This window comes from Eriocheir sinensis, chromosome 46, assembly GCF_024679095.1.
Source record: "Eriocheir sinensis breed Jianghai 21 chromosome 46, ASM2467909v1, whole genome shotgun sequence".
NCBI lineage: Eukaryota > Metazoa > Arthropoda > Malacostraca > Decapoda > Varunidae > Eriocheir > Eriocheir sinensis.
The window spans coordinates 5,077,318-5,103,164 of NC_066554.1; the positions used below are offsets into that span (position 1 = coordinate 5,077,318).

Sequence of the window (25,847 nt, forward strand, 5' to 3'; positions counted from 1 at the left end):
GTGTGTGTGTGTGTGTGTGTGTGTGTGTGTGTGTGTGTGTGTGTGTGTGTGTGTGTGTGTGTGTGTGTGTGTGTGTGTGTGTGTGTGTGTGTGTGTGTGTGTGTGTGTGTGTGTGTGTGTGTGTGTGTGTGTGTGTGTGTGTGTGTGTGTGTGTGTGTGTGTGTGTGTGTGTGTGTGTGTGTGTGTGTGTGTGTGTTAGCTATTTGTTGTTTTCCTGAAGCATTCCATTTAATTATTCATGCGCATCTTTCAGGTTCCTTCATTGCAGGTTATGAGTCTCGGCAGTGCTGCTGTTATTTGCTGATACATTTGGTATTAAAGTGAAATAAATATACCAATACATAGTCATAAAAATACTACTATTAAGGGAGCAATACTAGTAATCAAATACCTTTTCAATCAGTGGTTGATATATAGAAATGTTCAGGATAATAAATAGTGATATTTTTTTTTATTGTACCGATGCAGCAGAATTGATGGCTTTTACTTTTTTTTTATATAAGTTACTGCATCGAGTCAAGAATCGTGCACCCAAGTAACTGCTCCCTGCTGCCCGGGAAGAACGCAAGTATATTTTTTTCCTATAAATATTGTGATCGTTTTTAAATTTCCCTTCCATTTATGTGTTAATAAACACTACAAATATTCAACGACTCAGACCTGGAAAATAATTGCAAATGCTGATACTCGATGCATGAAAACCTTCCCGACGCCACGTCGTGCTGCAGCTTGTGATGCACTTCATTACTCTGACTTTCCAACTTAATTGGTCTTTTGTAAATTGTTAATATGTGTAATCATGCCTAATGGACACACTGTTGTGAGAAAAAAAGGCCCTCCGAAAAATATAAAAACTGTAAAAAAAAATAATCTTCTCTTAGAGAAGATTATTTTTACAGTTCGAATACAAATATTTTTTTATTCGAAACTGAATAAATATATTCTTACAAGTTCTGATACATCACTGAATCATTTATACAATGCAGTACATTCTGAGGTATCTTTGTTATTAATTCAAATAACCAAACGTCGAAGCAAATATTGCAAAACCATGAACTATAGACGTTTATCAAAATTAATAAAGATTAACCTTAACAAACCAATCAAGCAGTCCTTTCTGAAAGTCAGCGCGACGGAATTTGAGAGCCACAAAATGCCCTGAGATATGAAGTCCACTAACAAGTATCACGTACATATGAAAAAGCTACGTAAATCTAGACTACCAACTCCCTTGAGCGTAAAACCAACCTCTTCTCCTCTGCAGGTTAGCTTAATGCAATCCAAAGTCCATTAACTATTTACATATCATTCTCCTCCTCCTCTTTTACATTTACTTTATTCCCTCTGTCCCATCCTCAGCCTACGTCTTACATACCACACAAACCTTTTCTGGTTTCTCCTTAACCTCCTCTTTCGCTGTCTTCTATTCCTTTATTACCCCTTTCATCTTCTGAAAATCCTTCCTTTTATGCAATTATAGGCCCATTAACGTCCATACCTAATACATTAACCTTTTCTGCTTCCTCCTCCGCTTCCTCTTTCTCTTTCTTCTTTTCCTCCAGCACAGAGTTGCCAAAATATCGTACTCGGCTCATTGCATTTTTTAGTTTCTGACCGATAACTATTGCAAAAAAGAACGAAAACCATCAATATTTAACAGTTTTCACGCTAACTTTAATTTCCTATCGCTATTTGTGTGGTTACGACAGTCTTGGAGCCTAAAAATGATAAAATGCAATGTTCAGAGTACGACAATTTGGCAACGCTGCTCCAGCACCCCTTCTAAAAATCTCTCTCCATTGTCTCCAGCCATATTCGATCTGACAGTGTTTGACAAATCGACGGAATAAACGTTTGATGAATTTTCCGGAAAGACGAGCCACGATAATGGAGCCGCGGCGCACCGGAGTGACACCCGAGCGTTGTCCGGCCCAGATTGATGACAGGTGTTTTCAGGTGTGTTCCATTACGCCCCGCGCGCCGCTCACAGGTACCTGATCACACCTCCGCCCATCAATTACTTCCGCTAATTAATGTATCGCGCTGAAGGCTGCTTAATTTTGTGCCTCGCTCCTCGACCACAGACACCAGCAGACAGGCAGACAGACAGGCTGGAAGGGAATTAAACGATACAGTGGAGGCCATGTGGAATAATGTACAAGTAGGTGGTTCTCTCTCTCTCTCTCTCTCATAATACTTAAAATCTTCTATATTAACCTCTTTTCCCTTCATTTATCTTTCCTTTCTCTCTCTCTCTCTCTCTCTCTCTCTCTCTCACACACACACACACACACACACACACACACACACACGAAATAAGAATAAAACTCCACATTCTAACTGAGGACGAAAACATACCATCGAACCGAACGAAAACTTATCCAAAATAACCTAGAAACAAAAACAAAATAACAATATATAAAAACTAAAACTAACTAAGACAAAACATCCCGATAATAATTAAATATACCGCAGCCCGAAATAATTAACGCTGCTCGGATAACGATGCGGATGACATTTTAATTTCCTGAACCAAAAAAAAAAAAGGAAAAAAATAGTAATGAATTAGACGTTTGGGAGGAAGCGGCCGCAGAAAAACATGCATACTTTTCCGCGAATTCGGGAAGCATCAGGTAACAGGTTTGGGGCTAATGGACAGGTAAATACCCACAGGTGTCTCTGTTTGCGCGGATATTAACTTCGTTAGGAGGACGAGGAGGAGAGGGGGAAAGGGGAGGAGGAGGGGGTGGCGGGAAGAAGAGTAGCAGGAGGAAGGGAGGGGGGAAGGTTGAGGGGAAGGAGGAGGAGGAGGAGGAGGAAAATAAGAAGAAAAAAACAAAGAATAAGTGAAAACGAAGAAAAAGAAAAAGAAAAAGACGAAGACGAAGAAGAAGAAAAGAGAGGAAGGGAAAGGGAGGGAGGGGGAAGAGGACTAAGAAAAAATAAGAAAGGAGCAAGAACACGAAGAACAAGAACAATTATATGATGATGAAGGACATATGACGATAAAAAAGGAAGAGGAGGAGGAGAAAAAGAGAAAAGAGGAGGAGGAGGAGGAGAAAGATGAGGAGGAGGAGAATAAACATGATGAGGAGAAGGAGGAGGACATGGAGGAAGAGGAGAAGGAATAAGATAATAAAATATAATAACGAATGGAGAAAGTAAGAAATGCCATATCTAAAAATAACGCTATGAAAACAATGGAAAAAAGAGAGAGAGAGAGAGAGAGAGAGAGAGAGAGAGAGAGAGAGAGAGAGAGAGAGAGAGAGAGAGAGAGAGAGAGAGAGAGAGAGAGAGAGAGAGAGAGAGAGAGAGAGAGAGAGAGAGAGAGAGAGAGAGAGAGAGAGAGAGAGAGAGAGAGAGAGAGAGAGAGAGAGAGAGAGAGAGAGAGAGAGAGAGAGATAGCCGGTAAGCAATGAATTAATGAATACGTTCGGAATATGCGCCTCATTAATAACAGTTAATGAGATTCGCCTTTTAGATTTCAGTTCGTAAACACTTTTGAATATTTTCATCCACCGACTACACGATGCCAGGGATGCGCCGATGGTACCACACAGCACACACACACACACACACGCACACGCACACACGCACACACACAAGCACACACACAAAACACGGCAAGAACCTATTATGAAAGGCAGAAAGACCCATGAAACGATAGCTTGATACAGTCTCTCTCTCTCTCTCTCTCTCTCTCTCAACAGTAGGAGGAAACGGAGGGGTGAGGGAGGAAAATGAGGCAAGGAGACAACACTCGAGGGAATAGTGTGTGTGTGTGTGTGTGTGTGTGTGTGTGTGTGTGTGTGTGTGTGTGTGTGTGTGTGTGTGTGTGTGTGTGTGTGTGTGTTAGAAAAAAGAAAGAAAAACACACAAAAAAAGAGAAGTACAGAAAGAAAAAAGAAAGAAAAAAACGAAAGAAAAAAAACAAAAAATAAAATAAAATAAGAACGAACAAGAAGCAGGAGAGAGAGAGAGAGAGAGAGAGAGAGAGAGAGAGAGAGAGAGAGAGAGAGAGAGAGAGAGAGAGAGAGAGAGAGAGAGAGAGGAGAGAGAGAGAGAGAGAGAGAGAAGAGAGAGAGAAGAGAGAGAGGAGAGAGAGAGAGAGAGAGAGAGAGAGAGAGAGAGAGAGAGAGAGAGAGAGAGAGAGAGAGAGAGAGAGAGAGAGAGAGAGAGAGAGAGAGAGAGAGAGAGAGAGAGAGAGAGAGAGAGAGAGAGAGAGCGGGTAAATATTTACGAGTGGATATTACGTAATACCATGCAGGTGTTATATGCCACTTAAATTATTAAAACCCCGCCAGTATTATTTGATGCATTTAATATCAACAAAGTGGTTAATGACTTGTTATGACGGTTATAAGTTCTGGAATTATTATCATTACTATTGTTATTATTATTATTATTATTATTATTATTATTATTATTATTATTATTATTATTATTATTATTATTATTATTATTATTATTATTATTATTATTATTATTATTATTATTATCACATTATTACTATCATTATTCTTCCCAGATCCAATGTGATGTTGCAGACTGAGTGAGGTAGTGAGTGAATGAGTGAGTGAGGTAGTGAGTGAGTGAGTGAGTGAGTGAGTGAGTGAGTGATTGAGTAAGTGTGAGAGTGTGAGTGAGTGAGTGAGTGAGTGAGTGAGTGAGGAATTCTGATAGGAAGGGAGAGGGGAAAGTGCATGGGATGGAAGAGGACGAGAAGAAGAAAAGCAAAGGAAGAGAAGTAGGAGGAGAAGAAAGGAAGCTGACGACGCAGAACCTTTAAAGAAAAAAGAATCCCTTATCATAACAGGTAATACTCCTTCCAAAGCTAATGTACTTCTAGGAAACATAACCAAGGAAATCCAGGTGATGTAGTGAATAATGGAGACGAAAAACTAACAGAGGTTAAGTCTTAAAAAAGGTACAATTGGCTGCTTTGTGAGAATAATACAGAAGGGACGAGCTGGGTAGACTGACTGACGCGAAGAGGACAAAAAGGTGAATGAATATCTTATTATAATGTGAAGGGGAAGCGAGTTAAAAATGGCAGACGTACAGGAAACATGGAAGCATAGAGGAGTAGGCACCAGCTGTAGTACGCTGACATGTTCTGTTTTGTGGTTCATTATTGTACGATGTTACGGCGTATTCATATATAACAGGTAGACGGCAACGGGGTGGTCACAAATAATATAATGAATAGGAAGAGAGAGAGGAGGAGGAGGTTGTGGAAGAGGGGGAGGAGGAACAAACCGAGGAGAAGACTGAGAAGGGTAGATTGAAAGATTGAAAAAAAAGGTTGTGGGGCGGAGAGAGAGGGGAAGAACAGTGGGGAAGGGAAAAATAACAAAAAAAATACAGAAAAGAAAAAAAAGGGCAAGGAAAGGGTACGAAACACAGGGTTCTCACAACTATAACTACAAAATGAGGGATGAATATTAAGTCTTTATTATTACACAACTTTTTTTTATCGACCACCGGCTGCGCAGAAGGAATTACTTTTCTTTGTTTTTTTTTTCTTGAGACAAACAAAGATTGGGGCAAAGAAATATCAGAAGGGAGTCTCGGCTTACAAAATAATTCCCAGTTGGTCCCAGTAGTCCTCCTCCTCCTCGTTCCCCTCTTCAATCTCCTCTACTTCCTCCTCCTCTTACTCTCCTCTTGATAATCTTTCTTCTCCTCTTTATAATACCCCCTCTTTTCCTCCTCCTGAGCATCCTAGTCATCTGTCTTCTCAACGTCCTCGTCTTCTTCCTCATCCTCTTCTTTCTTCTCCGCATCGTCATCGTCCTCTTACTCCTCTTCTTGCTCATAATCCTCATAATCATCCTTTTTCTTATGTAACGTTCATGTCTTTTTTTTCTTTTCTTCCTCTTTCCATTAATATTTTTCATACTTGTCCTCATCCCTTGCTTTTTTTTCTCATTTCTCCTCTTTCATATCCTATTACCATGCTTTTTCCATGTCTTCCTCATCCAAGTCATCCTTCTCCATTTCATCCACCTTCAATTCCCCCTCCTCCTCCTTCTATCCCTCCTCCTCATCTTCTTTCCCTTTCCTTCTCTCCGGCCATTTTGGATCTGACAATGTTTGACAAATCGACGGGGTAAATGTTTGATTATTTTCCAGCAATGTTGACCCGCGTAATCTAAAAACGGGGGAGGAGGGGCCGAGCGGGGGCGGGTAGCAAGATGAAGGGAGTGGGTGTGGAGGCCCCTTAGGGTATAGAGGCGAAAATCTAGCCGGTAAATATGTCAGAAACGGCCGTCGGGGGTGCTCTGGAGGCGGCGTGTTGGCCCGGGCGCCGCCGTACCAGAATGGGTCTTGGTTGAAGGTGGCCAATGAATGTTTTAAAAGGTCTTGGTGCGCCCCGTATGTTTGCCTTTCCTCTGTTTAATCTACCAGTTGGAGAAAACGGGCAGAAGGGCGCCCGAGGTGGTGTTTGAGGAGGAGGTGAAGGGGAGAGGAGATGGAGGAAGAGGAGGACGAGGACGAGGAGGAAGAGGAGGACGATGAGGATGGAGATTAGTTGCAATGGGAGGGGTGATATGAAGATAGAAGGAGAAGAAAATGGGAGGGTGAGAAGCAGGTTGTCGTTACGAGGAGGAGGGAGAAGGAGAAGGGAAATATATAGAGAGAAATGGAGGAGAGAGAAGGACGCGGAGGAAAAAGAAGTAGGAGGGAAATGAAAACTGAAAATGAATGGAAATAAAGAAATAGAAAACAGAAACCGAATAAAAGTAAATACATAGAAAAATGAAAAAGAATAATAGGAAGCGGAGAAGTAGGCGAAGTAACAGGCAACTCCTCTCGTTCCCGGAAAACTTAAGAAGATAAAAGAAGAACAAAAACTAAGCTGTGAGTTCTTTTCCAGAGTCTTATTTCAAGCCGGCCGACGTGCTCTCTCTCTCCTTCCTTCCTTCCTTCCTCCTTCCCTTCCTCGGGGCGGAAAATAATGAAACGCAATTAATCTTTAAAAATAATCGGTCAACATAGAAACATTTACCGAACCGAGTAAAAGAATAGAGAAATAAAAGTCATGGTGAAGCAACGAAATTAAAACAGAGAGGAAACACACACACACACAGACACACACACACACACACACACACACACACACACACACACAGAGATACATACTTGGGGCAGGGACGAGTAATTACTGGAGATGCAGCTTGATCGACAATGCATGAAGTCATTTCACGAGCCAACAGTGACTTGCATGAATGATCAGCTGAGGACCCCCCCCCCCCTTGGCCCTCCCCCTATTTACCCCCCCCATCCCCTCTCGAGCCTCCCCTCCACTCCCCTCTCGACCTCTCCCCTCGACTCCCCGTACTCCCCGCCCCCCAGCTCTTTCCTCTCATGCATATGTTGTTATTGTTACTGTTGTTGTTGATGGTGGTTGTGGTGGTGGTGATGATGATTTTGTTGTTGTTATCATTGGTGTTGGTAGTGATGGTGGTGGTGGAGGTGGTAAGGTGATAAGTTATAAATAAAATCGTACCGCTATTATTAATTTTTCAGCATTATTTCTTTTTTTCCCACTCCTCTCCGCCCACTGAAGAGATTTATAAATTACCGGATAATAATTCGCGAGACGAGAGGGTCACTTCAGCGTAATAATGAGTAGTGCGCAACACACTCCACTGCACAACACCCCGCAACACACCACAGCACTTCACATCCCACACACACACACACACACACACACACACCGCACGCAACTACTACTCACGTCACTGATATACCCCCCCCCCACACACACACACCACACACACACACACACACGCCACAGCATACACTCCACACCACACACTCCATACCACACACTCCATACCACACACTCCACACCAGACACACCACACCACACTTACCACAACACACACACCACACCACACAGCTTACTACACAATCACACATCATTCTCCACAATACACCATTCCACATGCCGCTTCAATACGACCCCCCTCCCCAAAACACACACACACACACACACACACACACACACACACACACACACACACACACACACACACACACACACACACACACACACACACACACTTGTTACATCCTAAGTTGGTTTTAACGCCGAGCATTTATTAAAGTTTACGTTATGAGCGTTATTTCACAGTTATTAAGTTGGACTACCGTAACTTCCCTTGGCCCAGAAAAATTAAGATAAGATTCGTACGCTAAAGGATCACACACACAAAATAAATGTTGCACTCTTCTCCATGTCACTTAACGCAAAAACATATCCACTTTTGGCCACTTTTCTACACTTTTTTTTTATAGGGGCAGTGATCAGCAGGCTTTTTTCTCATTATTTTTTCCTCTTGAGCTGTATCCTTTACTGTAAAAGAAAATCAATATATATATATCCACCACACTCAGACGATTTCACCACACAGATTCTTACCCCCATCATCATCGACACACATGCACACTTAACTTCACCTCCCAATACCTTCAACACCAGATGACACCCTCCTCCACCCAACATTTAACACATCTTTCTTCCCTCACCATTCCATTCATCATCCCGTCTGAGGACCATTAGGAAACACTTCATCCTATCACATCGCTCACTTCTCCTCACCTCAACGCATCTCCCGACCACTCACTCCCACATCACACATACCCACCACAAAACAGGTAGATTAGTAGAGGTATAGACAGGTTACTACCCACAAAATAAAATGAGAAACAGGAACACGGTTATATTTTGTTGCAGTCCATAGAAGAAAAATAAAAAAGGAATGTCACTCCATCCGCCGAAAAATATAAAACAATACTGTCACCGAAGAAAAAAAATGCAAAAACTGAGAATGGAAAAAACAATAAAAAAAAGATATATATACAAAGTCGAACAATAACATCAGACAACACACACACACACACACACACACACACACACACACACACACACACACACCGCGCCCCCCCCCTTTCATATACCTTCGCACACGCCAGCGCTCACCCGGAAAATCGATCACGAAGATGAATCACCTCTGACGGAGCGGCGATTAAAGAACGAACAGCGGCGAATATGTGTGTAAATTAATAACCAGATGAAAGACTGAGTGAGGGGAATGGTCTTGATGTGTTGATGGTGGCGGCGGTGGTGGTGATGATGCTGATGGTGAAGGTGGTGGAGTTGGTGGTAGTGGTGGCGGTGGTGGTGTTGGCGATGGTGGTAACAGTGTGGTGGAGGCAATAATTTCACCATAACACTATAATTATCGATTACAGCAGGTGTTTGTGTGTGTGTGTGTGTGTGTGTGTGTGTGTGTGTGTGTGTGTGTAGGGATTACCTGGTTAAATTTACCTGCTAGCGATGTACAGAGTCAGTGTTGATGTTTACGTTGCCATTTCTCGGCGTCCATGTCTATATATATTTTTTTAAAATTTTTTTTTATTATGCCTCGAGAATTTATGCAGCAAGCTCAGGTGTGCGTGCGTGTGTGTGGTGGGTGTTCTGAACCTTTCATTGACAAGTGTTTTAAGCCCTTTTTTTTAAGCATACAAGATCTAGTCAGGCAGACATACCGTACCTTATTTTATTATTTCTTTCCTAGTCCCTTTCTATAAGCGTTCCTATTTTATTTCCTTCACTTTTCTTCCACAAACAGCGAATTCAAAGGTCGAGATACTGGAGGAAGAGGAGGAGGAGGAAAACGAGGGAGGGAGGGATGGGGAAGGAGAGGAAGATTAGGAGGTTATTTTTAGCAGCGGTCTTTGAGTCACGCTAAACACAGGGAACAAAAGGATAAAGTTTGAGATCCATGGCTTTTCTGCACACTGGCTGCTGCACGCGTTTCCTTCCACTCCCCCCTTCCTTTAACTCTCTCCTCATCCCCACCTTTCCTATTGCACTACCTCTCTAAAACCTATGTCCACTTCAGCTCTTCGGAAAGGTATAGTCTCCGATCACAAGGTCCTGCTACGCCTTTTGATACACATATAACCCTCTTATTTCCCTTCTTCTTCAACCTCAATCGACTCCTCTTTCATTTCTTCCCTCGCCTTCAGCTTCCCTTCAGCACCTCCCTCATTTCAGCCATACATCTACGTCATCTCTCACAATATGAATTACAGATCGTATGTCCTTGCTACACTCTCCGTCATCACAGGTTAAACTTCCTCATTCCTTCTACCCATCCTTCATCTCTCCCTTCATCACCACCAGTCATCTCATATCTCCCCCCTTTGCATGGTTCCCTTATTCCTGCATTATTTTAACCTATTCCGCAATGAATCACCAAATCATATGACCTTCCTACACACTCTACCACCAGCGTAACCCTCTCATTCAATCTGCTACTTTATTTCTCCCTTCATCTCCACCCTCACCATCCCAATCACTGGCACATATTTCCCCTCCAAAGTGATAAGGTCTAAGATCACAGCCTTGTCGCACTTTTTTTTAATCAAGGTTATATAAAGAATAGCAATTGGGTTACTGGCGAGGGTAAGGCATGAGGAAGAAGAGAGACAGTAGGAGTGTTCGTTCATTGTTCTGGTGTGCGAATATTTAATCGGGCACCACATTTGTATACCCCTGGCGTGCTGGGGGGGGGGGGGGAGTGTGTGTTGATTTGGTTATATTGTATTATGCCTAGACTATTTTTGTGGGAAGCTCAGGTGTGTGTGTGTGTGTGTGTGTGTGTGTGTGTGTGTGTGTGTGTTCCATAACCTTTCACTGACAAGTGTTTTAAGCCCTCGTTTATTTAAAATACAAGATCTAGTCAACCAGGCGAAAAAAACACTCGTACAGTTCAATGATCCTTTTCAGCGTAACTTCCAAGTGAGTAGACAAAACGTACTCTATTTTATATTTAATTTCCTAGTCCCGTCCAATAAGCTCTCCTACTTTATTTTTTTCCCTTCTCTTCCACAAAAAGCGGATTCAAAGGTCGAGATATTGGAGGAGGAAGAAGAGAAGGAAGAGAAGGGGAGAGAGAGAGAGAGAGAGGGAGATCAGGAGGCGGTGGCCGAGTGGTCAGCATGCAGGAATGGTGACCCCGTGGACACCATCACGGGGTGGCAGGAGGTTACCCACACGCTGTCCAGATCTTCAATAAACACTAACTTCAGCGATTAACCAGTTCAAAAGGGGCTGTTTTTCTAAGGATACTAGACGTTATGTGACATTCATACCTAACAAGGGAAAACAGTCATCTTTCCTTGCTGGCACTCTCTAAGCTCGGCAGGTACGGGGAAATAAGGGAAATACAACTGAATAAATGGGTTGAACGAATAAGCAAGAAGCTGCTCAAAGGCAAAAGGAAAGATTCTTGTAGCCCCAGTAGGTTTAATGACGTAAGGGAGCACAAAATAATAGGACGCCACCTGAGACGCAAATATAACAAGTCTGCATTACGTCACTTCCAGGAAATAAAATAATACGACTGCCTTCAGTGACATGCTTCTTCCGACCCAGCTTCAGACTTCCAGGGGGAACGAAGATGAGGTTTTATAAGGCACCACCGAGCAGACTAATTCAACTACACAATAACAGGACAAAAATGGAAGCCTTCATAGCACAGTGACGTCTGCTCAGCCTCAGACTAAAGGGAAAACGAAAATAAGGTTATGTAAGGCAACATCGAGCACAGGAGCACTACTGGCAACTTATCAATAAACCAAAGGCGAAAAGGAAGCTATAGACAGCACGTAAAAAAAAAATACGGTGATGTATGTCCCCGTTATATCTCCAGCCTCCATCAGGTAGCTACTCTACGGATTGGCAGGAGGAGCACACAGGGATAGACGTGACAACCGGGAATTCTGCAGAACACGACTTCCTCACCTGACGCGTGCCTGGCCATCCCCCGCTAATGCTGCGCTGATTGGTCCCAACCCACAACGGAAGGGGGGGAGTGGGCAGAAGAGGAGGAGGAGAACACCGGATAAGACCTGCAAAGAAAAAGTAGACTTATTAATGCCGACGATGTGTGTGTGTGTGTGTGTGTGTGTGTGTGTGTGTGTGTGTGTGTGTGTGTGTGTGTGTGTGTGTTTTAAGATGAAATAACATACGTATACACCTATTTAAAATGAAAAAAAACACGAGATACATGTACATGGAATACTGTTTTCTCTCAAATAACACTAGTAATTAGACTCGGATTCTGAGGCGCTAGAAATCTGAAATTGAGCAAATACTAAATGTGAAAGTAAGAGAAAAAAAATATGCAACGTTACTTTCACTCCCTCCTCCTCTTCCTCCTCCTTCTCTAAAAATACTCAAACGTCACACCGCCACTCACACGTAGTTGAGGTTTGAGTGTAAAGAAAGTAACCAACGTACTCATTCGCGTTATTAAGAGCGATGAAAAGAAAAATAACGAGGCGACGCGACGAATGCATAAAAAAAAATCTCATGCAAGTGTAACATTATTATTTTAGAATGTGAATAAAATCCACGCCTTCCTTCATGCCCTTCCCGGAAACAGATGAATGGGCGGTTTAATTTGATGTCGCTTGCATATGAACTACACCACCTACCTACCTACCTTTCCCTCCCTCATTCATCTGCCCCACCCCGCCCCGCCGCCCCGCCCCGTTACACACAGCCCAACCTCCCCCCAACCCCCTTCTCCTAACACACATCTACCCGGCTATTCACCCGTACGAATCCCAACATCCGTTCACAGGTCATACATCTGATCAATAAAGCATTACTCCCAAGCTCCCTTATTCATCCACACTCTCATCGATCCTTCCACAATCACTAAAACCAAATATTGCATCACTTCAGTCATCCACCTACTTAACCTACCACCTTACCCTCATCCACCACATCAGTTTTCAACCCCATCAAAGCCCCTGCATCCATCTACTTACCCTTCCACTGTCACATCAACCACACTATGCATCCATCAACTCACCCACCTACCTCACCGACTCTATCTAGTTCTGATCATCCAACTAGCACCATCATCACTACGAACATAGCTAACCCACTAACCATTTGACAACCTCGCTATGCATCCATCCACCTACCCCGATGAACCTTTCCTCTCACTGTTGCCACTCACTTCACGAACCCCTTTATACCTCTTGCCTGCTTTCTCAGTGGTGTGGAATTGGATATAAAAAAAAATTACTCCAACTCCGACTCCAGGAAATTTTAAGGTTGTGACTCGCACTCAAACTTTATTCCCCTCCCCCTTGCCCTCTTCTGCAGTACAGTGGAAGGCATACCAAACCCCGCCACACAACACACAACACCACAGCCAGCCACGCATCATCACGCATTTTGTAAAGGAGTCGGAGATACATTTACCGACTCCGATTTCGACTCCGGCCATAAGTAGGCGACTCTGGCAACTCCCGACCCTGACTCCGGCTCCACACACCTGCGAGTTCCTTTTCAGGTTATCATCCATCTACAGCCATACATAGCCTACACACCATTTGCCCTCACTTTGCTATAACATTAAATTACATACACACACTATTCTTTTGCGCCTGAGAAGCCTTATTTAAACATTTTGCTATATTTTGATTTTCCATGCGCAACATATAAATTCAGACGTTTTTTATCATCTAATCTTGTCTCCTTTTCTTCATCTCTCATTTGCTATCCTGCTGTTTTGCTGTATATTTATAACGTTCTGGTGAATTGCAATATATATATTTTTCTTCATCCATTTATTTATTGTTCGCCGTTGCATCTGACTTTCCTTCCTTGATTCTAAACTTTATAAATTCTTAACTTCCTTCCTTCCCTTCTTTCCTCTCCTCCATGGTATCTAACTCTCTCTCTCTCTCTCTCTCTCTCTCTCTCTCTCTCTCTCTCTCTCTCTCTCTCTCTCTCCCGTAATTCTCTTTTAAGCTCGGCACCGGCGCCAGAGGGGCATAAGGGCCTGATTTATCCCCGCGTGGCCAGGCTTTTCGGGTAAACAGAATGATTAATCAGAGGCAGCGAGTGTTGTGGGCTGGCACCATCTTCACCCCGCCGCCTTTTTGTCCCCTTATAGAAATGCCCGAGAATTGTAACGTCAGGGCAAGCCAGGAGTGGTGGTGGTGGTTGGGGGGGGGGGGGGCAGGGTAGAGGAAATGGGAGGAGAGACGAAGAGCGAAAGAGAGAGAAGGAGGGACAGCCATCAAATTAATAAACAAGTCTATTGAAAGGATGTTTTATCATTATTACCATTTCCAATACGTAATTACCAATAGTAGTAGAAGTAGTAGTAGTAGTAGTAGTAGTAACCGCAGTAGTAGTATTAATATCAAGAATATTAACAATAGTAACAACAACACATGATATGCTTCTAATCTAATCCATCTGACATCAATATTAAGTGCAACAAAAAGTAGAAACAGTAATAAAGTTGCAGATGTAGTAGTAATAACAGCAATAATAGTAGTAACAGTAGTAACATGAAACAATACAAAAAAATAACTCAATATGTCTATAATCCATCCCTTAGCAATGTCAAATCGGTATGTATGTTATCTAATAATAAGTACAACTGTATATAATATATCTACCAATAAAAATCGGCTTGTCTGTAATCTAGCCATCAACAAAGTCATCTCAGTATGTATGTTATCTATCTACTAATAAAACAACTGTCCCATATATCCACCTATGTAAAGATCTGTCTGTAATCTATTCCCTAATAAAGTCAACTCAGTATGTCTTAAATATCTACACAAGCAAGAACAAGTGTCAGAGTATTATCTATCTAATGATAAAAACAACGGTCTCATATGTAAGGATCGCCATGCCTGTAATCTATCCCCTAATAAAACCAACTCCTGTGTCTGTAATCTATCCACCACCAGCAAAGACAAGTGTAAGAGTATAACGTCCGCCGCATGAGCCGTCCCGCGCCTCGCCAGCCCTCCCTCACGAATCAGGACGGGGAATATTTCACGTCGCGTCCGTCTGTCATCGCCCTCCGTCACCTCCCATCACTCCTTCATCCTTCATCCTCCTCCTCTTCCTCCTCCTCCTTCTTCCTCTTCCTCTCGCCGCCCACCATTTTTCCCATTCGTTTCCTTTAATCTTTGTCTTTGCAATTTCTCTCTTTCCCTCTGCAATCACTTTATTTCGTTTTTGTTTTCGCTTTTCCTTTATCCTCCTCCTTCCTGTTTCTCTTTTCATCCTCGATTTCTCTGTTTGTGCTCCCCAATCTTCGTCACTTCAGTTTTTCTCTTCCATCCTCTATTTTCACCTATTCTGTCTTCCTCTTCATTGCTCTCCTTCCTGTTCGCTTTCTCTTCTCCCCTCTCTCCTCTTTTATCTTTTTCTCGTTTTTTTCTCACTTATTTTCTTATTCTTGGTATCTGAATCTTTTCTCTTACCATCTATTTCCTTTTTTTTACTTTTCATTCTTTCCCTTCAATGCTTTTCCTTCTGTTCTCTTTCACCTTTCCTCTCCCGCATCTTTCTTCCTCTTCCTCTTCTCCTCCACTCTCCATCTTCAATTTCCTATTCCTTATCTTTGACCTTCGTCTTTTGGATTCTTCTCAGCCACAATCTATCACCTTTTTTTTTTCTTTCCCCTCCGTCTTTCCAATTTCTCTCTCTCTCTCTCTCTCTCTCTCTCTCTCTCTCTCTCTCTCTCTCTCTCTCTCTCTCTCTCTCTCTCATAATCTATTACTTCTCGTCTTTCCTTCTTTCTTCCACTGCATTCCCTTCCCCTTTTCACTGTTCCTTTTCTATTCTTTCTTCTTCCTTTTCATCAGTACAGTTTGCTATTTCCCTTACTGTCTCCTTCCTTCCTTACTTATTGTTCACTCTACCTTCTCTCTTCTCTCTCTTTCCATTACATATGTTTTTTTTTTCTGCTACTTTCATTTCCCTTCTCCCTTCTCATTACAACGCTTTCGCTCTCCCTCTCCCTCTCTCTCTCTCTCTCTCTCTCTCTCGCCTTCCCCTCACTCACATCACGGCCTAATTAATGGGGTTATTTATCATTGTTTTGGGCTTTGTGCTGATTGTTTGGGGGATTGAGGACAGGAGGTGAAGGGGAGGCTGAAAGGAGGAAGGAGAGAAAAGGAGGGATGGAGGGAGAGAGAAGGTTATTTATGGACGGGAGTTGAAGAAAGGTATGACGATGGAAAGGGGTGTAAGGGTATGGCGAGGAAAGGGAATGAAGAGGAACAAAATAGGAAGGAGTGAAGAGGAGGGAAAGGAGTGAAGAAGAGGGAGTAGAAGGTTCGTTATGTAAGTGAGTTGAAGAAGGAAGAAAAGTGTGGCGATGGAAAGGGGTGTGAGGGTATGGTTAGGAATGGGAATGAAGAGGAACAGATTAGGAGGAAGTGAAGAGGAGGGAAGAAAGAAGGGAGGGAGAAAAGTAGAAAGTTAGTAATAAGTGAGTTTTAAAAGGAGGGGAAGTGTGGCGATGGAAAGGGGTGTAAGGGTATGGCTAGGAAATGGAATAAAAAGAAAGGAATTAAGTAGAAGTGAAAAGGAGAAAAAGAGGGTAGGAGGGAAGGAGTAGGTTAGTTACGGAAGGGAGTTAAAGAGGAAGGAAGAATGTGACGATGGAAAGGGCAGCGAAAGTGTGAGAATATGGTGAGGAAAGGGAATGGAGAAAAACAAATAAGGAAGAAGCGAAACGGCGGGAAGCAAGGAGGGAGAGGAGAAAGTAAGTGATGCGAGTCAAAGAAGATGGAAGGGTGTGGCATTGGAAAGGGGAATGAGATATAGTGAGGAAAGGGAATGAAGAGAAACAGATCAGACCTAAACTTAGTGACCGACGTGGATGAAGTTGCTACACTGAAGAACGAGAACAAGGAACGGGTGCGAGGCGTGATGGTGGTGAACAGAGGCAATGAAGGTACTAAAAAACATCGAGGAAGGAGATGTGAAGGGTGGCGGAACGAGGTGATCAAGTAGTAGACGTAAATTGAATGGGAAAAGTTTGCATACTGAAGAGTGAGAGAGTGGGATGTGGCGAGAGGCGTAGATAAAAGGGTTAGGTTTGGGTGGAATAAGGAGACTGGAGGGGATGATTCGATAACGAGTGGCGGAGACGTGAAGACGGGCGTGGACTGAGAAAGAGTACTGTGGCTGAGGACAAGAAAGTGACGCAGTGAAGTGAGGGAGTGGAGAAGACGAGAAAGGAGGGGAAAGTGAAGTAAAGTAGCATATGACTGTAAGAAAATGAAGTGAGGGTTTAAAGAAGAGAAGAAATAAGAAAGGAAGTGAAGTAGCATGTAAGAGAATGAAGTGAGGGTTTGAAGAAGAGAAGGAAGAAGAAAGGAAGTGAAGAAGCATGTAAGAGAATGAAGTGAGGGTTTGAAGAAGAGAAGAAATAAGAAAGGAAGTGAAGTAGCATGTAAGATAATGAAGTGAGGGTTTGAAGAAGAGAAGGAAGAAGAAAGGAAGTGAAGTAGCATGTAAGAGAATGAAGTGAGGGTTTGAAGAAGAGAAGGAAGAAGAAGGGAAGTGAGGTAGCATGTAAGATAATGAAGTGGGGGTTTGAAGAAGAGGATCAAGAAGAGGAAGAATGAAGTAGTAGAATATACCAGCAGGAGAATGAAGTGAGGGTTTAAATAAGAGAAAGAAGGAGAGAGAAGTGGAGTAGCATATAACAATTAGGATATGAAGTGAGCGTTTGAAGAAGCAAGAAGAGAAGAGTGAATACAATAGTTAGAGAATGAAGTGAGGGTATGGATAAGACAAGCAAAAAGAAGGTAGTGAAGTGGAATGTATAACCGCAAGAAAGTGAAGTATCGATAAAAAAATAATGAAGAAAAAATTGATGTGTTGAAAGCCGTGTGGGATGTTTCTGTTGTGGATTTTGATCCTATCCCATCCCCCTTCCATCCTCCTCCTCCATCCTCCATCCTCCTCTTCTTCCCCTTCCTGTTTCCACCCTCAATTTACACCCACTCCCTCGCTTTATCTTTGCCATTCCAATTTTTCTCTCCCAAACCAGTTATTTACTTTCCTCCTTTTTTCCTTCCTACAATGGCCCTCCCGAAACTTGCCATAAAGGTGAACCCAAACGAAGGAGAGCATGGAGGTTGGGTGAAGGAAGGCGGTTGAGGAGGTGAAAGGTGATGGGTCTGGGAATAAAGGATGGTGGTGAAGGATGTTAAGGTTTGTACTGAAATGAGTATGGAGTGGTTAGGCGTGACTTTTTTTTCTTTTTTTGGTGCATGCGTGGTCCTTAGTGATTAGTTTTATAGTGAAGATGAAGCGGTTGAAAAGATGTGAAAATTGCGCTGACTTACTACATATGCTCCTGTCTCTATCACATTTGACTAGCTTAAAATCACCTATTCTTTATCATTCCTCTCTAACTCAACCAAACATCACCTTCCAATGCACCTGATGAAGAGTGAAGGAAGAGGAGGAGGAGGAGGAAGAAGACGAGAGTGAGGGTGACTGGGAACGCAAAGTGGAAAAGGGAGACAGAGGATGAGGAATAGGAGGAGGAGGAAGACGAAGGAGGAGGGTGACGGAGAACACAAGAAGACACACACAAAAGAGCTGCGTGGACTTAGGAAAAAACTTAGGAGGCAAGAACTAACACAATGAACTCAGCTTTTTCGATGAAGGAGCGAGTGCAGGCCCTTTTTTTATACAGTGAAGGCCGGGATAAAAAAGATATGTGCGTGTGCGTGTGTGTGTGTGTGTGTGTGTGTGTGTGTTTAAAGCGAGAAGAAAAGTGAGGGAGGGAACTATGGAGGTGAGCACAAAAGGAGGAAAAGAGGAAAGTTATATTAAAAGGAGATGAGAGAGAGAGAGAGAGAGAGAGAGAGAGAGAGAGAGAGAGAGAGAGAGAGAGAGAGAGAGAGAGAGAGAGAGAGAGAGAGAGAGAGAGAGAGAGAGAGAGAGAGAGAGAGAGAGAGAGAGAGAGAGAGAGAGAGAGAGAGAGAGAGAGAGAGAGAGAGAGAGAGAGAGAGAGAGAGAGAGAGAGAGAGAGAGAGAGAGAGAGAGAGAGAGAGAGAGAGAGAGAGAGAGAGAGAGAGAGAGAGAGAGAGAGAGAGAGAGAGAGAGAGAGAGAGAGAGAGAGAGAGAGAGAGGGGGTGGCACCTGTAGCCTGGGGGACATTCATTAAATTGTATGAGTTCTAGGCCTAAGCGCCGCCTCTGAATCGCCTTATTTATAAAACCTATTTCCTCCTCGCCTCCCCTGAGTGACTTGCCACCGACTTCAACGACCTTAGTAAACGAGAGTGAAATTGAAAAACGACGGTATTTAGTTCAGGAGAATCTTTTTTTTTTACAGCCAAGGAAACAGCTCAAGGGGAACAAAAAAAAAAAAGGTGTAAATAGAAAGCCCGCTAATCGCCGCTCCCACAAAGACAAAAGTAATATGACCAAAAACCAAATACCAAAAAACCGACCGACAAACCAAATTTTCACACTAAATAAATGAAAAAGTTAAGTGTGAGAAAATAATAAATGGAAATGAAATACCACAGAACTACGACTTCTTTTAAACTAAATAAATGAAAAGTTGATAGTGCAGGAAGAACAAAAAAATAAACTGAAAAACGAAGATAATACATAGTTTGGGAGAATATCACAAACCAGACCGACACACCGACTTTTTCACACTAAATAAATGAAAGAAGAGATACCAAGTATTGGAAGATGTTGCCCTAAATTTTATTCCTTCTCAACGACCCTAGTAGCCGAAAAAAAAAAAAATTAAGTATAGAGGAATAACGCAAAACCCTAACTGACCGATTTCGTCCAAACTAAATAAATGGATGAAAAGATATTAGTGCAGGAAGATAGTAAGCCAAAGTGAAATTGAAATACGATAATATTCACTTCAGGAGAATATCACAAAACCCGACCTCTTTCAAACTTAATATATGACAGAAAAATTATTAAGTATAAGATGTTGCCCAAAAAAGTACTCCCACTCCCCTTTGGTAACTTTTAAAACGCCTTGTATGAGCTTAAAATATGATATGAATGCACAATCTAATATTCTCTTGAGTAAAATGCCGCAAAAATAAGCTTCTTTTTAAGGGAGTCAAGGAAGTGAAAAAAAAATTGTTAAGAAGACCAACACAACACAGTACTTTGCTTTTTTTCCGTGCGATGCCAAGAGCTCCAAGGTTCAAAATAAATTACACCGAAACTCATATTTTTAGAAACTACTAACAAAGGTAGAATACATTAAGTTTAGAAAAAGAGAAAAAAAATAAAACAAATGCATGTAAAAGAAAAATATTACTGCGACTTCTTTTGATATGAATAGCATATAGAAAAGAAGATTAAGTCTGAGAAAATACTACTACAAAGAAAACGGACTGAAAGACTTAAATATATGCATGAAATAATAATAATGATAGCAATACAAAAACGAAAAAAAATATAGTTTAGAAAAATATGACTATACAAGATTATAAAAATGCATGTAAAATATAAGGATTTCTTGAGACTTCCTTTGTAAACTAATAAAAATAAAGGAAGGATAATAATTGTGGGAAAATATCACCACACGAAAACAGACTAAAAGGTTAAAATATATGCTTGAGCTAATAATATGATAAAAAAGAAGAAAAATTGTCAGAAAAAAATACATAAAACTGTGTATAAATATTTCTTGAGACGTCTTTGAAAACTATTAAAGATAAAGAAAAGATAATTAGAAAATATCACCATAAAAACACGAAAAGATTCAAATATAGGAATAAGATAAACTTTTTTCTTTCCTTCGCTTCCATAAAAATAAAAAATAAATGACTTCAAATATAGGAATAAGATACTTTTTTATTTCCTTCGCTTCCATAAAAAAAAATGACTGGAAGATTAAAACAAATGCAAAATCTAATGATAATAACAAACGAAAATAAAAGGTCATCAAAACAAAATTATAGAACTGTTTGTAAAAGTAAAAGATAAATATTTCTTGAGGCTTCCTGTTGGAAAATATCACCACATAAAAACAGACTAAAAGATAAGAACATATGCATAAGATAACAAAATTTTTCTTTCCTACGCTTTCTTTCCTTCGTCTCCCTCCCTCCTCGCCTCTGAGCCGCCGATACAAAGCAATTAAGCCGAAATAAACTTTTGAAAGTCACGCCAAAAATTCACCGATAAAGTGATTGACTCGAGGCTCCGTGAAAGTTGTCTCGAAACTGCTTCAAGAGATTAATTCGCCGGATCGGCTTTGCAATCTCCTCCTCCTCTTCCCTCCTTCCTCTTCGTCTTCGCTTCAGCCTCCTCCTCCTCCTCCTCTTCTTCCGACTCCTCTGCACCATCCCCTTCTTCCTCCTCTGCACCATTATCTTTCTTCTGTTTCTCTTCCTTTTCCTCTTCCTCTTTCATATCCTCTTCCTCTTTCATATCCTCCTCCTCTTCCTTCTTCTCCTCCTCCTTCTTCTTCCCCACTTCTGTTCTTCTTCCCACTTCTCCTTTTCCTCCTTATCTCCCTTCGTCCTCCTCCTGCTCCTCCTTCTCATTATCTTCCTCCTCCTCCTCCTCCTCCTCCTCCTCCTCCTCCTTGCTTCAGAAGCCCCTCACGCCACCCTCATTTCCCCTCATCAATATTGCATCAAGATCGACTTTAAACGCCAAAATCCGAGTCAAAATTCATGGAAAGTTAACGAAAAAAAACTCCAAACAGACTTTTAGATTCAGCTTCACGCCCGCTAGTTGCCCTCTACACACACACACACACACACACACAGAGAGAGAGAGAGAGAGAGAGAGAGAGAGAGAGAGAGAGAGAGAGAGAGAGAGAGAGAGAGAGAGAGAGAGAGAGAGAGAGAGAGAGAGAGAGAGAGAGAGAGAGAGAGAGAGAGAGAGAGAGAGAGAGAGAGAGAGAGAGAGAGAGAGAGAGAGAGAGAGAGAGAGAGAGAGAGAGAGAGAGAGAGAGAGAGATTGGAGATTTTAACTTATCTAATCATATGTAGTGCGTAAACGGCGTCAGTTTTTTTTATTCGTCTGTTCAAATGTGTGTGTGTGTGTGTGTGTGTGTGTGTGTGTGTGTGTGTGTGTGTGTGTGTGTGTGTGTGTGTGTGTGTGTGTGTGTGTGTGTGTGTTTAGGCGAGTGGTATGATTGAAAAGGGAAGGCTTGTGAGGGGAAGACTAAACAAACTCGCACTACAGAATGGATGTGAGGGCGAAGGGATCGAGAGGGCAGGGGAGGGGAGGGGAGGGGAGGGTGAGGGGAGGGGGTGAGAAGAAGGGGAAGGGAGCGGAGGGCGGGGGTTGCGGGGGCTGAGGGTGAGGGGCGAGGAGAGAGGGAGACGAGAAACCAGAGACGTGATGTGGTAAGCTTATCAATGGACAGAAGAACAAAAAACAAAAACAAAAATTGAATACAAACAAATTATAAAAGGTAAAAAAAAAAATCGTATATATTATAAATCTTGGAACACATTGAAAACATTAAAGGTTAGCACATTTCAGAAGGAACTAAAGAGATTCTAACACATCGAGGTCGTATATATGCCATTAAAAAAAATCCGGCTTTCTGTGCAATATAAATGATGTGCTTCCTACAATGTACAGCCTGTGTGACCTTCGCGGCGGCAGCTTAACACATGCGAGATACAATGTTAACGCGTCCGCTGCGATTAGCACGGGTTCGGCTTTCACTGGTAGCCTGGTAACATATAGTCCCAGGTCTTTCTCTGCCTCTGTGGTGGATAGTGGAGTGTTTCCCATGTGATATTGGTCTGCTGGATATCCTCTCTCAAGGTACAGGACTTCACAATTTTCCTCATTGAATTGTAGCAGCCACTTTTTGTTCCATTCCTGTAGCTTGGTGATGTCTTCTTGTAGGAAATCCGCGGTCAAGGGGTTAAATGTGACCTTTAGGTGCAGCATTGTTTACCATTATTTCACCTCGCAACACCTCCATCGCCACGAATCTACGTATTAAACAGTAGTAAAGTGGTTCATTAACTAACACATTTATTATTGCTATCATTATCATTTTTATCTTAAGCCATTACTATCCTAAGATCATGTCTGTTATATCGGGAACCCTTCGATGTTGCATTTCCACCAACCTTAAGGGGCCCGACGGTACTTTATTATTTTGCCATAAATGAACACTTGTCACGATTTTTGGCATTACGGGTTGCAGGACGAATAGATATCAAATGAATAGGCTGTCCGGAACTCCTCCTCTGCACATTATATTTCTTCTCTTTCTCTTCCTTTTCCTCATCCTATCATATCCTTCTCCTTCTCCTCCTCCTCCTTATCTTCCTTCCCCACCATCATCACCTTCTTTTCTTCCTCTCCCTCCCTCCCCATAAAGAATAATGAAAATGAATAAATAAATGGAGAAAAGATGCCGGAAGAAGAATCAATAATGGCCAGTGATAGAAAATGTAAATCTCCATCTATTCATACGAGTGAAATAAATTGTACAAACTATATATACATAGCCGAGAGCGAGTCTTTTCGAATATAACAAGAAGAAAATGCACGGAACACACAATAAAGGAATACAATGCAAGAACAGACCACGAGGAGGAACAGCCCTGAAAATCGAGGCAGACCAGACCTTGGGCTGCACGAGACACGAACAGCTTATCTCATAGCGGCGACACAGTTCGGGGGAAGCGACAAAGGAGAATGCGATAGCCGGGCGGGAAAAGAGAATATGAAAGACAAGCTCAGAGAAGGACCGCAGTGGTAGGCGGCGAGAGGGAGACGAGAGAGAGGAGGGCACACACAACACACGCGTGGAGGAGAAGAAAAATAGAGTGAGGAAGAAAACGACGAAAAATAGAAGATTAAATATGTATAAATAGCAAACAAAAACAATGACGTATACAAGCAATTTAAACTAATAAAACAACGGTACACACAACACACGCGTGGAGGAAAAGAAAACTAGAGAGAGGAAGAAAGCGACGAGATATAGAAGGCTAAATATGTATAAAAACCAAACAAAAACAATGACGTATACAAGCAATTTAAACTAATAAAACAACACCTGCCTGAAGATAAAGAAAACCGGCATTACCACATCGAAGTCAACGAAAAGAAAACTTGTTGAGAACGTAATAAGTAAATTAGTCACGTATTTTTAGAGCAGCTGATTAACACATTTGAAAAAAAGTAGTAACACATAAGTAAACGATCATTTCAAAAACAAAACGACGCTAATGTAAACATCCCTGATCGTACTGTCACCAAGCTGTTGTTTACCATCTTCCAAATATGATAAACTACCTTATCTCAAATGAATACTTTATCAGCCCCACTCAAATCATATCGCTTTACTTTTTTTATTTTTAACTATAGCTCCACTACGCTCAGAGACGTAGATATAAGCCACACTCAAAAAACAGCATAGCCAAAGACCGGGTAGACTGAAAAGAAATGAAGTACAGACAAGCAAAGAAGACAACAAACGAAAGTAACCATTGGAGTAAACGAGTATCATGAACACAACCTCCCCTCTACCTCCCCCCCTCCCCCCCCCCCCCCCACACACACACAAGACGGCAAGTTGGCCAAGGACATGAGAAACCGCCGGGAACATGTGGAAGGGGATGAAGATAAGACGCTTGAAACACAGGCGGCTTGGAGACGAAGAAAGGTAGCAGTGATTGCCATAATGCGTGAGTCAAAGAAACACACACACACACACACACACACACACACACACACACACACACACACACACACACACACAGGACATAAGAGGAGGGAGAGGATACGTGAAAAGCCGAAAAAAAATCTGGAAATGTAGGTGTAAGCGAAAGGGGAGTAAACGGAGCGGAAGGGAAACGTGTCTGTGCAAAACCTGCCGTGTTGGTGAATACAAAAGTTAAATAAGCAAATACGTAAAAAAGAAAATTCATTAAGAAATAAAACTACGGCCGTCATATAGGATAAATATCATAAACTAATCCACAAATTATATCTGTGTAAAAAAAATCCTCTACAAAATAACGTATCAGGATTAAGTTCAAAGGTTTTATGAAAAAAAAAAAAACAAGAGAAAGACTTAAAAATATTTCATCCCTGACTTTCATGTTGGCATTTCACTCTGACCTTTGCCTAGATAAAGAAACAACAGCTGAAACTTGAAAAAAAAACTATCACCGACAGAGACCGGTATCTTATCTCTTTCTCTCTTTTACTCTCCCTTTTTGACTAACCAACGTCAGAACAGTGTGCTTTATACTTTTCTTCCTCTACTATGAACCTGGACTTTGTAAAATCATTCTTCCATTAAATAAAGTAACTTACTCACTTACTTGATTCCTTACGGTTGCCGTAAACATTGAAATTCTGAGTTCTTTATAGCCATTATTGAAAAGCTACCCTCTTCTTCCCCTTACACATGGTGAAAATATACACATTTTATATTACTGAAATATTATCAAACAATTCATTACTGCGGTTATTCAAGCCACAAAAGATTATGTAAATATTATTTTACAGCGAATTAAAATAAGTTTTTTTTTTTTTTCAGCTTCTTGGTTACCTCTTAATTGATGTGTTTACCTTACCAAACAACACAAATTTGTTACTTTTTTGTCCCTCTTTCATCAACCCAGTACATATGCATTTCTTACATTTATTCGGAATACTTCAAACAACCAACTCTGCTCTTCTCTTACCCCAACAAACTCCACTTTCTCTATCCTTGTACAAGACCTCACCACATGTATTTCATCCAGTTCTTCATAACGCCCATACTAGGCGGTATCGTCAGACGCTTCCGCCTCTGACGGAGCTCAGTCGGGTTATAAGGAGTGTTTTTAGGTTTAAGGTACAGAAGAAGGGTCAAACTACCAGAAGGGTCATTAAACTAGCCCTGGAAATGTTCAGAACTTCAATGAAAACCTAGTCGAATGTGTGTGCCTGGGCGCCGAAATGTTTAGAGTGTGACCCTTAAAACTCACAACCTACACAAAGACTAA

The 25,847-nt window shown here is 41.8% G+C and overlaps 1 long non-coding RNA gene across 1 annotated transcript in view; it reads right to left on the reverse strand.

The window, feature by feature from the left end:
- Positions 1-436: 436 nt before the first annotated feature.
- The window catches only part of LOC126980998 (uncharacterized), a 31,930-nt gene continuing 6,519 nt past the window's right edge, over positions 437-25,847 (reverse strand). Inside the window, exons 2-3 of the long non-coding RNA XR_007733702.1 lie at positions 11,825-11,931; positions 437-2,111 (exon numbers count right to left, since the gene is read on the reverse strand). This is a non-coding gene — a long non-coding RNA (uncharacterized LOC126980998). The remainder of the gene's footprint in view (positions 2,112-11,824; positions 11,932-25,847) is intronic.